This window comes from Oncorhynchus mykiss, chromosome 8 (assembly GCF_013265735.2).
Source record: "Oncorhynchus mykiss isolate Arlee chromosome 8, USDA_OmykA_1.1, whole genome shotgun sequence".
Classification (NCBI taxonomy): Eukaryota; Metazoa; Chordata; class Actinopteri; order Salmoniformes; family Salmonidae; genus Oncorhynchus; species Oncorhynchus mykiss.
In genome coordinates, this window is record NC_048572.1 from 88,188,480 (window position 1) to 88,201,829 (window position 13,350).

Here is a 13,350-nt window from a genome sequence, read left to right on the forward strand (position 1 = left end):
CATAATATCAAGGGCCCGGAGGTTTTCCTGCTCAGGTCTTGTCAATCAAATTCAATCAAATGTATTTATAAAGCCCTTCTTACATCAGCTGATATCTCAAATGGATGTACAGAATCCCAGCAGCCTAAAACCACAAACAGCAAGCAATGCAGGTGTAGAAGCACGGTGGCTAGGAAAAACTCCCTAGAAAGGCCAAAACCTAGGAAGAAACCTAGAGAGGAACCAGGCTATGAGGGGTGGCCAGTCCTCTTCTGGCTGTGCCAGGTGGAGAGGAACCAGGCTATGAGGGGTGGCCAGTCCTCTTCTGGCTGTGCCAGGTGGAGAGGAACCAGGCTATGAGGGGTGGCCAGTTCTCTTCTGGCTGTGCCAGGTGGAGAGGAACCAGGCTATGAGGGGTGGCCAGTCCTCTTCTGGCTGTGCCGGGTAGAGAGGAACCAGGATCTGAGGGGTGGCCAGTCCTCTTCTGGCTGTGCCGGGTGGAGATTAAGAGGACATGGCCATTAAGGCCAGATCGTTCTTCAAGATGGTCAAATAATAATAACAGTTGATGTAGAGGGTGCAACAGGTCACCACCTCAGGAGTAAATGTCAGTTGGCTTTTCATAGCCGATCATTCAGAGGTCGAGACAACAGGTTTAAACTCACTCCTTTGAAGTGAGTTTAAAGTCTACATGTTCAGAGAGACAGAGACAGACAGACAGAGAGACAGACAGAGAGACAGACAGCGAGACAGACAGACAGACAGACAGACAGACAGACAGACAGACAGACAGACAGACAGACAGACAGGCAGACAGACAGACAGACAGACAGGCAGGCAGACAGAGAGACAGAGAGACAGACAGACAGACAGACAGGCAGACAGACAGACAGACAGACAGACAGACAGGCAGGCAGACAGAGAGACAGACAGACAGACAGACACACGTTTTTCCCTCTGTCCTGTGTTTACTCCCATGTTATGGTGCTGTAACCAAGTGGGTTGCCCAACATAAACTGAGACCAGGAAGTGAGTGAGTCAAGGTCTGTCTCCGGCGGGTGTAACGAGGTCACAACCCCCTCAGTCTTTCCACCAGGCCGGCCATCTACGATTCATATACACTACTAGCTAACCCCGACTAGGCTATTTAACTCCATATAGTGGTGTAGAGAGGAGACTGGGGATTTGGTTCGAAGTTTCATGTACTTCCCTAAGCCATGGGAGATTGTAAATGTCATGAGGGTTTGACTTTATAACTCGCCTGTAGCTCCCACACGGTGGCCTCATAGGAATCTGTATAAATGTCATAACAAGTAACATAGCCGGCAACGTTGGATTTACATTCATAAGAAATGTATGATTCACCTCGAAATGGTAAAACGTGGGACTCAGATATTTATTTGAGCAATATTCTACAGTATATACCAGCATAACTCAGGTGTCTGAAGTGTCATTTAGTCCACAAAAAGGCTCCAGAAAAGGCATTCCGTGACCCAGAAAGCAAAACTGTAATGTTTCAATATCATTACGTAGATAATGTGACGATACATGAACACTGTATGATTCAAAACGTGGAAAATGTGCACATTTTAATTTAATATTATAAAATCAAAAGGTCCGATTTTGAAAATCATAACACATTTTAAGTAATTACCCCCCCTAGCAACATTCTAAGGTTGCCATGTTACATCTCGGTTACTAAGGTTACACACATTGCATGTCCATGCAGAAAGCAAGGCATATTACCGAACTGGAGGAATTCTGAAATAATACGAGATAATGCCTGTTAACATGCTAAATAAATATTTCTTAGATGCCAGAACAGTGTTTAATGTAGCTTTTATTTATTTAGGATTATTTCCTGCATGTAAATGACCAAAGCGCCCTCTAGTGGTCTCATGGGTGGAATGTGGTTTATACGTTTCCGTAACGATAATGCTAGTACGAACTTCGAACCCAGGCGCAGAGAAACACAGCAAGTAGAGGTAAGGGTGAATCCAAATCTTTTACTTATGAGTCTTGACACAAACAAGGCAACAGCACAAGAGAACACTAGTAAAACAGGAGACCTAAGAGAAGGCCAACTGAGGAATCTAAATAACAAGGCAACCAGGTGAACAGAGAAGGTAAGTAAACACAGGTGAATCCAATAAGGTATAATCAGGGTGACCTGGGAAGTAGAAAACAGGATAAGGGGGCCCAGCGGTAACCAGGGAAACAACAATCAAATAAAACAGATAACTGTGTCAGTTTCATTATTTCATAAATTAATAAACACATTTTTTTTTACACCGAAAATCTGGTGTTTCTATGTCAAACGGTTTTATTATATTTCTGTCTTCTGTGATGTATATAAAGTGTAATATTAGGATTATAATGGAATACATTTCTCTATACCTGACATGGTACAGGTGTCTTTTTATTCACACAACCATGTGTGTGAGGTGTAACCTTTTGTTTCAAAGTAGATTTGTTTTTAAAACCACCCCCCCCCCCCCCTCCCCAAAAAAAGTCCTGTGTGACACTGATTTAGCCCACTGCAGTAAAAGGTTAACCACTGTGTTAGCTAGCAAATGTTAAGCTGCCTTTTGCCTACTAGTTTGGCTAGTAGGCAAAAGCAATGGCAGCCCCTTGTAGGCCAAATACAGCCGCCAAAACGTCTTATAATAACTGAGAAAACTACATGGGTTCACCCATCTGGTTCACCCAGATCAACAAAAATATAACATTTAATGACAGATGTGTTTTATATTAATCCAGACTATTTTTGAGGAAGTGTTACTACTGGCTATGTTGTAGCTACAGTGTCTCGAGAGGGACAAACGTGTTTCAAGCAAAGGTCTTTTAAGGTATGCGAGCATAGATGTTTACTAGCCGAGTTCTGCTAGAAGCAAACTGAACCTAGTCCTAGTTCTGCTAGAAGCAAACAGAACCTAGTCTGGGCCTAGCAGAGGAGAATTGGTGTATGTGTGTTCGCGCAATGCACATACTGTAGTAACTGAGAGGGAAAAGCCAGAGCAGGGCTTGAACCAGCAACCTTGTGCTTAAAGGGTGAGTGTGCAACCATCTGTGCCATTAAAGCTTGGACCTCTTGACAGAGGCAATAGTACACTCACGTACAGTGAGGAGGCTAAATGTGTAGTGTTGTAAAAATAAAGCTGACATCACAGTCACACATGACATTCTGTATCCCCATGTGGCTGAGGTAAGTCTCCAGCCACTATGACATAGCCTACATACACAGAACAAGCCCATACCAGCCTGCTTCCTCTCCAATGACTAGAATGGAACCCAAACCAGCCTGCTTCCTCTCCAATGACTAGAATAGAACCCAAACCAGCCTGCTTCCTCTCCAATGACAAGAATAGAACCCAAACCAGCCTGCTTCCTCTCCAATGACTAGAATAGAACCCAAACCAGCCTGCTTCCTCTCCAATGACTAGAATAGAACCCAAACCAGCCTGCTTCCTCTCCGATGACTAGAATAGAACCCAAACCAGCCTGCTTCCTCTCCAATGACTAGAATAGAACCCAAACCAGCCTGCTTCCTCTCCAATGACTAGAATAGAACCCAAACCAGCCTGCTTCCTCTCCAAGGACTAGAATAGAACCCAAACCAGCCTGCTTCCTCTCCAAGGACTAGAATAGAACCCAAACCAGCCTGCTTCCTCTCCAATGACTAGAATAGAACCCAAACCAGCCTGCTTCCTCTCCGATGACTAGAATAGAACCCAAACCAGCCTGCTTCCTCTCCAATGACTAGAATAGAACCCAAACCAGCCTGCTTCCTCTCCAAGGACTAGAATAGAACCCAAACCAGCCTGCTTCCTCTCCAAGGACTAGAATAGAACCCAAACCAGCCTGCTTCCTCTCCAATGACTAGAATAGAACCCAAACCAGCCTGCTTCCTCTCCAAGGACTATAATAGAACCCAAACCAGCCTGCTTCCTCTCCAATGACTAGAATAGAACCCAAACCAGCCTGCTTCCTCTCCAATGACTAGAATAGAACCCAAACCAGCCTGCTTCCTCTCCAAGGACTAGAATAGAACCCAAACCAGCCTGCTTCCTCTTCTATGACTAGAATAGAACCCAAACCAGCCTGCTTCCTCTCCAATGACAAGAATAGAACCCAAACCAGCCTGATTCCTCTCCAAGGACTAGAATAGAACCCAAACCAGCCTGCTTCCTCTCCCAATGACTAGAATAGAACCCAAACCAGCCTGCTTCCTCTCCAAGGACTAGAATAGAACCCAAACCAGCCTGCTTCCTCTCCAATGACTAGAATAGAACCCAAACCAGCCTGCTTCCTCTCCAATGACTAGAATAGAACCCAAACCAGCCTGCTTCCTCTCCTATGACTAGAATAGAACCCAAACCAGCCTGCTTCCTCTCCAAGGACTAGAATAGAACCCAAACCAGCCTGCTTCCTCTCCAAGGACTAGAATAGAACCCAAACCAGCCTGCTCCCTCTCCAAGGACTAGAATAGAACCCAAACCAGCCTGCTTCCTTTCCAATGACTAGAATAGAACCCAAACCAGCCTGCTTCCTCTCCAATGACTAGAATAGAACCCAAACCAGCCTGCTTCCTCTCCAAGGACTAGAATAGAACCCAAACCAGCCTGCTTCTTCTCCTATGACTAGAATAGAACCCAAACCAGCCTGCTTCCACTCCTATGACTAGAATAGAACCCAAACCAGCCTGCTTCCTCTCCAAGGACTAGAATAGAACCCAAACCAGCCTGCTTCTTCTCCTATGTTGATATGATCACAGTATTACTATAGTAGTGTAGATATAATCACAGTATTACTATAGTAGTAGTAATAGCCAATTTTTTCTGTTGATGTCTACCCAATGTGGACCTAACAGAGACAATGGAATATTTTTTAATGTTTTGGTAATTGAATCTTTACTATTTTTGGCTTAAGAATTTCCATAAAAAGCTAAAATTATTGTTTGTGACGGGAGACACAACAACAAGCCTTGTTGTCTCCATATACTGTAGCATCAAAGACAGAGTGGCTTAGTACTGTTGACTCCATATACTGTAGCATCAAAGACAGAGTGGCTTAGTACTGTTGACTCCATATACTGTAGCATCAAAGACAGAGTGGCTTAGTACTGTTGACTCCATATACTGTAGCATCAAAGACAGAGTGGCTTAGTACTGTTGACTCCATATACTGTAGCATCAAAGACAGAGTGGCTTAGTACTGTTGACTCCATATACTGTAGCATCAAAGACAGAGTGGCTTAGTACTGTTGACTCCATATACTGTAGCATCAAAGACAGAGTGGCTTAGTACTGTTGACTCCATATACTGTAGCATCAAAGACAGAGTGGCTTAGTACTGTTGACTCCATATACTGTAGCATCAAAGACAGAGTGGCTTAGTACTGTTGTCTCCATATACTGTAGCATCAAAGACAGAGTGGCTTAGTACTGTTGACTCCATATACTGTAGCATCAAAGACAGAGTGGCTTAGTACTGTTGACTCCATATACTGTAGCATCAAAGACAGAGTGGCTTAGTACTGTTGACTCCATATACTGTAGCATCAAAGACAGAGTGGCTTAGTACTGTTGACTCCATATACTGTAGCATCAAAGACAGAGTGGCTTAGTACTGTTGACTCCATATACTGTAGCATCGAAGACAGAGTGGCTTAGTACTGTTGACTCCATATACTGTAGCATCAAAGACAGAGTGGCTTAGTACTGTTGACTCCATATACTGTAGCATCAAAGACAGAGTGGCTTAGTACTGTTGACTCCATATACTGTAGCATCAAAGACAGAGTGGCTTAGTACTGTTGACTCCATATACTGTAGCATCAAAGACAGAGTGGCTTAGTACTGTTGACTCCATATACTGTAGCATCAAAGACAGAGTGGCTTAGTACTGTTGACTCCATATACTGTAGCATCAAAGACAGAGTGGCTTAGTACTGTTGACTCCATATACTGTAGCATCAAAGACAGAGTGGCTTAGTACTGTTGACTCCATATACTGTAACATCAAAGACAGAGTGGCTTAGTACTGTTGACTCCATATACTGTAGCATCAAAGACAGAGTGGCTTAGTACTGTTGACTCCATATACTGTAGCATCAAAGACAGAGTGGCTTAGTACTGTTGACTCCATATACTGTAGCATCAAAGACAGAGTGGCTTAGTACTGTTGACTCCATATACTGTAGCATCAAAGACAGAGTGGCTTAGTACTGTTGACTCCATATACTGTAGCATCAAAGACAGAGTGGCTTAGTACTGTTGACTCCATATACTGTAGCATCAAAGACAGAGTGGCTTAGTACTGTTGACTCCATATACTGTAGCATCAAAGACAGAGTGGCTTAGTACTGTTGACTCCATATACTGTAGCATCAAAGACAGAGTGGCTTAGTACTGTTGACTCCATATACTGTAGCATCAAAGACAGAGTGGCTTAGTACTGTTGACTCCATATACTGTAGCATCAAAGACAGAGTGGCTTAGTACTGTTGACTCCATATACTGTAGCATCAAAGACAGAGTGGCTTAGTACTGTTGACTCCATATACTGTAGCATCAAAGACAGAGTGGCTTAGTACTGTTGACTCCATATACTGTAGCATCAAAGACAGAGTGGCTTAGTACTGTTGACTCCATATACTGTAGCATCAAAGACAGAGTGGCTTAGTACTGTTGACTCCATATACTGTAGCATCAAAGACAGAGTGGCTTAGTACTGTTGACTCCATATACTGTAGCATCAAAGACAGAGTGGCTTAGTACTGTTGACTCCATATACTGTAGCATCAAAGACAGAGTGGCTTAGTACTGTTGACTCCATATACTGTAGCATCAAAGACAGAGTGGCTTAGTACTGTTGACTCCATATACTGTAGCATCAAAGACAGAGTGGCTTAGTACTGTTGACTCCATATACTGTAGCATCAAAGACAGAGTGGCTTAGTACTGTTGACTCCATATACTGTAGCATCAAAGACAGAGTGGCTTAGTACTGTTGACTCCATATACTGTAGCATCAAAGACAGAGTGGCTTAGTACTGTTGACTCCATATACTGTAGCATCAAAGACAGAGTGGCTTAGTACTGTTGACTCCATATACTGTAGCATCAAAGACAGAGTGGCTTAGTACTGTTGACTCCATATACTGTAGCATCAAAGACAGAGTGGCTTAGTACTGTTGACTCCATATACTGTAGCATCAAAGACAGAGTGGCTTAGTACTGTTGACTCCATATACTGTAGCATCAAAGACAGAGTGGCTTAGTACTGTTGACTCCATATACTGTAGCATCAAAGACAGAGTGGCTTAGTACTGTTGACTCCATATACTGTAGCATCAAAGACAGAGTGGCTTAGTACTGTTGACTCCATATACTGTAGCATCAAAGACAGAGTGGCTTAGTACTGTTGACTCCATATACTGTAGCATCAAAGACAGAGTGGCTTAGTACTGTTGACTCCATATACTGTAGCATCAAAGACAGAGTGGCTTTGTACTGTTGACTCCATATACTGTAGCATCAAAGACAGAGTGGCTTAGTACTGTTGACTCCATATACTGTAGCATCAAAGACAGAGTGGCTTAGTACTGTTGACTCCATATACTGTAGCATCAAAGACAGAGTGGCTTAGTACTGTTGACTCCATATACTGTAGCATCAAAGACAGAGTGGCTTAGTACTGTTGACTCCATATACTGTAGCATCAAAGACAGAGTGGCTTAGTACTGTTGACTCCATATACTGTAGCATCAAAGACAGAGTGGCTTAGTACTGTTGACTCCATATACTGTAGCATCAAAGACAGAGTGGCTTAGTACTGTTGACTCCATATACTGTAGCATCAAAGACAGAGTGGCTTAGTACTGTTGACTCCATATACTGTAGCATCAAAGACAGAGTGGCTTAGTACTGTTGACTCCATATACTGTAGCATCAAAGACAGAGTGGCTTAGTACTGTTGACTCCATATACTGTAGCATCAAAGACAGAGTGGCTTAGTACTGTTGACTCCATATACTGTAGCATCAAAGACAGAGTGGCTTTGTACTGTTGACTCCATATACTGTAGCATCAAAGACAGAGTGGCTTAGTACTGTTGACTCCATATACTGTAGCATCAAAGACAGAGTGGCTTAGTACTGTTGACTCCATATACTGTAGCATCAAAGACAGAGTGGCTTAGTACTGTTGACTCCATATACTGTAGCATCAAAGACAGAGTGGCTTAGTACTGTTGACTCCATATACTGTAGCATCAAAGACAGAGTGGCTTAGTACTGTTGACTCCATATACTGTAGCATCAAAGACAGAGTGGCTTAGTACTGTTGACTCCATATACTGTAGCATCAAAGACAGAGTGGCTTAGTACTGTTGACTCCATATACTGTAGCATCAAAGACAGAGTGGCTTAGTACTGTTGACTCCATATACTGTAGCATCAAAGACAGAGTGGCTTAGTACTGTTGACTCCATATACTGTAGCATCAAAGACAGAGTGGCTTAGTACTGTTGACTCCATATACTGTAGCATCAAAGACAGAGTGGCTTAGTACTGTTGACTCCATATACTGTAGCATCAAAGACAGAGTGGCTTAGTACTGTTGACTCCATATACTGTAGCATCAAAGACAGAGTGGCTTAGTACTGTTGACTCCATATACTGTAGCATCAAAGACAGAGTGGCTTAGTACTGTTGACTCCATATACTGTAGCATCAAAGACAGAGTGGCTTAGTACTGTTGACTCCATATACTGTAGCATCAAAGACAGAGTGGCTTAGTACTGTTGACTCCATATACTGTAGCATCAAAGACAGAGTGGCTTAGTACTGTTGACTCCATATACTGTAGCATCAAAGACAGAGTGGCTTAGTACTGTTGACTCCATATACTGTAGCATCGAAGACAGAGTGGCTTAGTACTGTTGACTCCATATACTGTAGCATCAAAGACAGAGTGGCTTAGTACTGTTGACTCCATATACTGTAACATCAAAGACAGAGTGGCTTAGTACTGTTGACTCCATATACTGTAACATCAAAGACAGAGTGGCTTAGTACTGTTGACTCCATATACTGTAGCATCAAAGACAGAGTGGCTTAGTACTGTTGACTCCATATACTGTAACATCAAAGACAGAGTGGCTTAGTACTGTTGACTCCATATACTGTAACATCAAAGACAGAGTGGCTTAGTACTGTTGTCTCCATATACTGTAACATCAAAGACAGAGTGGCTTAGTACTGTTGACTCCATATACTGTAGCATCAAAGACAGAGTGGCTTAGTACTGTTGACTCCATATACTGTAGCATCAAAGACAGAGTGGCTTAGTACTGTTGACTCCATATACTGTAGCATCAAAGACAGAGTGGCTTAGTACTGTTGACTCCATATACTGTAGCATCAAAGACAGAGTGGCTTAGTACTGTTGACTCCATATACTGTAGCATCAAAGACAGAGTGGCTTAGTACTGTTGACTCCATATACTGTAGCATCAAAGACAGAGTGGCTTAGTACTGTTGACTCCATATACTGTAACATCAAAGACAGAGTGGCTTAGTACTGTTGACTCCATATACTGTAGCATCAAAGACAGAGTGGCTTAGTACTGTTGACTCCATATACTGTAGCATCAAAGACAGAGTGGCTTAGTACTGTTGACTCCATATACTGTAGCATCAAAGACAGAGTGGCTTAGTACTGTTGACTCCATATACTGTAGCATCAAAGACAGAGTGGCTTAGTACTGTTGTCTCCATATACTGTAGCATCAAAGACAGAGTGGCTTAGTACTGTTGACTCCATATACTGTAGCATCAAAGACAGAGTGGCTTAGTACTGTTGACTCCATATACTGTAGCATCAAAGACAGAGTGGCTTAGTACTGTTGACTCCATATACTGTAGCATCAAAGACAGAGTGGCTTAGTACTGTTGACTCCATATACTGTAGCATCAAAGACAGAGTGGCTTAGTACTGTTGACTCCATATACTGTAGCATCAAAGACAGAGTGGCTTAGTACTGTTGACTCCATATACTGTAACATCAAAGACAGAGTGGCTTAGTACTGTTGACTCCATATACTGTAGCATCAAAGACAGAGTGGCTTAGTACTGTTGACTCCATATACTGTAGCATCAAAGACAGAGTGGCTTAGTACTGTTGTCTCCATATACTGTAACATCAAAGACAGAGTGGCTTAGTACTGTTGACTCCATATACTGTAGCATCAAAGACAGAGTGGCTTAGTACTGTTGACTCCATATACTGTAGCATCAAAGACAGAGTGGCTTAGTACTGTTGACTCCATATACTGTAGCATCAAAGACAGAGTGGCTTAGTACTGTTGACTCCATATACTGTAGCATCAAAGACAGAGTGGCTTAGTACTGTTGACTCCATATACTGTAGCATCAAAGACAGAGTGGCTTAGTACTGTTGACTCCATATACTGTAGCATCAAAGACAGAGTGGCTTAGTACTGTTGACTCCATATACTGTAACATCAAAGACAGAGTGGCTTAGTACTGTTGACTCCATATACTGTAGCATCAAAGACAGAGTGGCTTAGTACTGTTGACTCCATATACTGTAGCATCAAAGACAGAGTGGCTTAGTACTGTTGACTCCATATACTGTAGCATCAAAGACAGAGTGGCTTAGTACTGTTGACTCCATATACTGTAGCATCAAAGACAGAGTGGCTTAGTACTGTTGACTCCATATACTGTAGCATCAAAGACAGAGTGGCTTAGTACTGTTGACTCCATATACTGTAGCATCAAAGACAGAGTGGCTTAGTACTGTTGACTCCATATACTGTAGCATCAAAGACAGAGTGGCTTAGTACTGTTGACTCCATATACTGTAGCATCAAAGACAGAGTGGCTTAGTACTGTTGACTCCATATACTGTAGCATCAAAGACAGAGTGGCTTAGTACTGTTGACTCCATATACTGTAGCATCAAAGACAGAGTGGCTTAGTACTGTTGACTCCATATACTGTAGCATCAAAGACAGAGTGGCTTTGTACTGTTGACTCCATATACTGTAGCATCAAAGACAGAGTGGCTTAGTACTGTTGACTCCATATACTGTAGCATCAAAGACAGAGTGGCTTAGTACTGTTGACTCCATATACTGTAGCATCAAAGACAGAGTGGCTTAGTACTGTTGACTCCATATACTGTAACATCAAAGACAGAGTGGCTTAGTACTGTTGACTCCATATACTGTAACATCAAAGACAGAGTGGCTTAGTACTGTTGTCTCCATATACTGTAACATCAAAGACAGAGTGGCTTAGTACTGTTGACTCCATATACTGTAGCATCAAAGACAGAGTGGCTTAGTACTGTTGACTCCATATACTGTAGCATCAAAGACAGAGTGGCTTAGTACTGTTGACTCCATATACTGTAGCATCAAAGACAGAGTGGCTTAGTACTGTTGACTCCATATACTGTAGCATCAAAGACAGAGTGGCTTAGTACTGTTGACTCCATATACTGTAACATCAAAGACAGAGTGGCTTAGTACTGTTGACTCCATATACTGTAGCATCAAAGACAGAGTGGCTTAGTACTGTTGACTCCATATACTGTAGCATCAAAGACAGAGTGGCTTAGTACTGTTGACTCCATATACTGTAGCATCAAAGACAGAGTGGCTTAGTACTGTTGACTCCATATACTGTAGCATCAAAGACAGAGTGGCTTAGTACTGTTGTCTCCATATACTGTAGCATCAAAGACAGAGTGGCTTAGTACTGTTGACTCCATATACTGTAGCATCAAAGACAGAGTGGCTTAGTACTGTTGACTCCATATACTGTAGCATCAAAGACAGAGTGGCTTAGTACTGTTGACTCCATATACTGTAGCATCAAAGACAGAGTGGCTTAGTACTGTTGACTCCATATACTGTAGCATCAAAGACAGAGTGGCTTAGTACTGTTGACTCCATATACTGTAACATCAAAGACAGAGTGGCTTAGTACTGTTGACTCCATATACTGTAGCATCAAAGACAGAGTGGCTTAGTACTGTTGACTCCATATACTGTAGCATCAAAGACAGAGTGGCTTAGTACTGTTGACTCCATATACTGTAGCATCAAAGACAGAGTGGCTTAGTACTGTTGACTCCATATACTGTAGCATCAAAGACAGAGTGGCTTAGTACTGTTGTCTCCATATACTGTAGCATCAAAGACAGAGTGGCTTAGTACTGTTGACTCCATATACTGTAGCATCAAAGACAGAGTGGCTTAGTACTGTTGACTCCATATACTGTAGCATCAAAGACAGAGTGGCTTAGTACTGTTGACTCCATATACTGTAGCATCAAAGACAGAGTGGCTTAGTACTGTTGACTCCATATACTGTAGCATCAAAGACAGAGTGGCTTAGTACTGTTGACTCCATATACTGTAGCATCAAAGACAGAGTGGCTTAGTACTGTTGACTCCATATACTGTAACATCAAAGACAGAGTGGCTTAGTACTGTTGACTCCATATACTGTAGCATCAAAGACAGAGTGGCTTAGTACTGTTGACTCCATATACTGTAGCATCAAAGACAGAGTGGCTTAGTACTGTTGTCTCCATATACTGTAACATCAAAGACAGAGTGGCTTAGTACTGTTGACTCCATATACTGTAGCATCAAAGACAGAGTGGCTTAGTACTGTTGACTCCATATACTGTAGCATCAAAGACAGAGTGGCTTAGTACTGTTGACTCCATATACTGTAGCATCAAAGACAGAGTGGCTTAGTACTGTTGACTCCATATACTGTAGCATCAAAGACAGAGTGGCTTAGTACTGTTGACTCCATATACTGTAGCATCAAAGACAGAGTGGCTTAGTACTGTTGACTCCATATACTGTAGCATCAAAGACAGAGTGGCTTAGTACTGTTGACTCCATATACTGTAGCATCAAAGACAGAGTGGCTTAGTACTGTTGACTCCATATACTGTAGCATCAAAGACAGAGTGGCTTAGTACTGTTGACTCCATATACTGTAGCATCAAAGACAGAGTGGCTTAGTACTGTTGACTCCATATACTGTAGCATCAAAGACAGAGTGGCTTAGTACTGTTGACTCCATATACTGTAGCATCAAAGACAGAGTGGCTTAGTACTGTTGACTCCATATACTGTAGCATCAAAGACAGAGTGGCTTAGTACTGTTGACTCCATATACTGTAGCATCAAAGACAGAGTGGCTTAGTACTGTTGACTCCATATACTGTAGCATCAAAGACAGAGTGGCTTAGTACTGTTGACTCCATATACTGTAGCATCAAAGACAGAGTGGCTTTGTACTGTTGACTCCATAT

At 42.4% G+C, this 13,350-nt stretch overlaps 1 protein-coding gene across 6 annotated transcripts in view; it reads right to left on the reverse strand.

Moving 5' to 3' along the window:
- Positions 1-13,350, reverse strand: part of LOC110518901 (microtubule cross-linking factor 1) — a 254,295-nt gene that overhangs the window by 111,279 nt on the left and 129,666 nt on the right. The window lies entirely within an intron of this gene.